Consider the following 2,814-nt stretch of genomic DNA (forward strand, 5'->3'; position numbering starts at 1 on the left):
GGCAGAAGTCATTAATTTGTTTGTTTTTCCCAACTCATTTATTCATTTTACAGCTATATTCATCTTAGTCTCCATTTATTGTATTCTTTATTTCAACAATTTTCACTTAATTTATATTCACAGTATAGTATCTTTCTTTTCCTTGTATATGTATATCATTATTTTATCATATACTTTTAAGCTATTTTTAAAAATATTTTATTTATTTATTTGACAGTGAGAGATCACAAGTAGGCAGAGAGGTGGGCAGAGAGAGAGGAAGAGAAGCAGGCTACCTGCTGAGCAGAAAGCCCGATGTGGGGCTTGATCCCAGGACCTTGAGATCATGACCTGAACGGAAGGCAGCGGCTTAACCCACTGAGCCACCCAGGCGCTCCTTTTAAGCTATTTTTTAAAAGTACAGTCATTCTTTTTTTTTTTTTAAGATTTTATTTATTTATTTATTTGACAGAGAGAGATCACAAGTAGACAGAGGGCAGGCAGAGAGAGAGAGAGGGAAGCAGACTCCCTGCTGAGCAGAGAGCCTGATGCAGGACTTGATCCCAGGACCCTGAGATTATGACCTGAGCTGAAGGCAGTGGCTTAATCCACTGTGCCACCTAGGCGCCCCTAAGCTATTTTTTTAATTCCTGTTCCAATAACACTTGGATTGGCATATAAAGTTAACCACATCATATTTTTTAGGTAAGTAATTGTACTTTTTATGTGCATAGTTATTTTGGTCCATGAGTTCAGCTCTTCTTAGGATCATCAAATCTCTGTAAAGTCTGGATATGCTAGGATTTTCTAAGCAACAATAAAATACATTGAAACCTGGTAGCTTAATTATAATAATGTTTTCTTTCTCAATCATTCATAATAGTATTCCATTCTGAGTAGCTTCCTTCTATTTTGCAGCTTTAGTGTTTGGAAAAACTTGAAATGTGATATTACTGTGATAATGTGAATTAGTCAGGGTTTTTCAGAGAATCGGGAAGAGAAAAAAAGGAAGATATTCTCCAGGGCCAACTCTAGAAGTGACTATTAAAACATCTGTCCAAATTCAATTGAACAAAACTCAGAAATGCCATCTCCAGTGAAATACAAAAAAGATTATATATAGTTCTGGGCACACACATCTCATTTGACCCAATGATGTATATCAATGAAAGACTGAAGGCCAATCACCACTCCATGGGAGAATTTAAAAATAAATTTACTAATGAGGCCAAGAATTCAGAATCACCAATACTTCAGAACTAATAATAACTGCCTTCACTTGATTTTATTCTATAAGATAAATCCTATGATCAAGTTTCAATTTTAAATTCTTACAATTTTAAATTCTTAAATCCTTATGAAGAAGCATCATTTGGAGGGAGCAGTTTTCATAATTTATCATCCATCAGCTTTTTTTTAAAGATTTTATTTATTTATTGGACACAGAGAGAGAGAAAGAGAGAGAGAGAGAGATCACAATTAAGCAGAGAGGCAGGCAAGCAGGGAGGGAAGCAGGCTTCCTTTTGAGCAGTGCCCGATGTGGGGCTGGATCCCAGGACCCAGAGACCATGACTTGAGATGAAGGCAGAGGCTTAACCCACCACCCACGTGATGAGAGAGCCACTCAGGTGCCCCTCATCCATCAGTCTTAATTGATTGGAGGAAAATGTGTGGAGGAATAATGCCTTAGGGAGCTAATCTCTCTAAAGAATTTTCAAGTCTTTACCCCTTGAAGGTTTTTGTAAAGTTCTGATAGCCTCTAAACATCTAGTGGATTTCTACAGTGACAGGCCTGTTAAAACCTGTCTTCAAACCAGGAATAGAGCTTGAAACATACCAGTCAAGGGCAACTTTGAGTCTTTTAAGGAATTTATCATCATTTCTTTCTTTTTGGTTAATATCTGAAATAGTTCCATATTACACTGGCATAATTTCTCCAGAGCTGACTTTGAAGGAGGCATTCAGTTCCAGCTAGTTCCATATTTTGGCAAGAACTATACTTCTATATTAAAAAAAAAAACATATTTTAGGGCACCTGGGTGGCTCAGTGGGTTAAAATCTCTTCCTTCGGCTCAGGTCATGATTCCAGGTTCCTGGGATTGAGTCCTACAGTGGGCTCTCTTCTCAGCTGGGAGCATGCTTCCATTCCTCTCTCTCTGGCTGCCTCTCTGCCTTCCTATGATCTCTGTCAAGTAAATAAATAAAATTTTTAAAAAAACATATTTTATACCAGTTATCCATGTTTATTAACTAAGATATCACAATACAAATAATACAAACAGTTGCTCTTTATTAATACCTTCAACCAAGATCAAAAAATATGTCATATTTTCTCCAAAAATTTTATATCATCTGATAGGTCAGATATATATATAAATTACTTATAAAGTTTTAAAAATATCAGCAAATATTTTCATTTAAATGCAAATTTGAAAAAAAATCTACTTTTCCAAACACGACTTTTTATCCTATTTATTTTGAATTTTGTCAACAACTGATAAAATGTTTAGCGAGACTATAAATGTTAGATCGAAAAAAATGATTAATAGATGTAGGTTCAAATTATTATGTTCCATTAAAAATGATTTAGTCTTTGATGAACATCTGTTTGGTAATATGTTGATCCAGATATAGTAAATTAAAGACATATATAAAATTATAGGGAAATGACATCTTTCGTTCCATTATGAGTAGAGCTTTTAAAATGCTATTTGTCACAACCTGTCATCTTGTCATTATGTAGCATTATGTAGCAATTAAAAAATGTATACTCTTCACTTAGAAGTCTTTTAGAAATCTAAAATATGACTTTCTATGGTTTGTGTCTCCATATTG

This window comes from Mustela nivalis, assembly GCF_964662115.1.
Source record: "Mustela nivalis genome assembly, contig: HAP1_SCAFFOLD_706, whole genome shotgun sequence".
Taxonomy (NCBI): Eukaryota; Metazoa; Chordata; class Mammalia; order Carnivora; family Mustelidae; genus Mustela; species Mustela nivalis.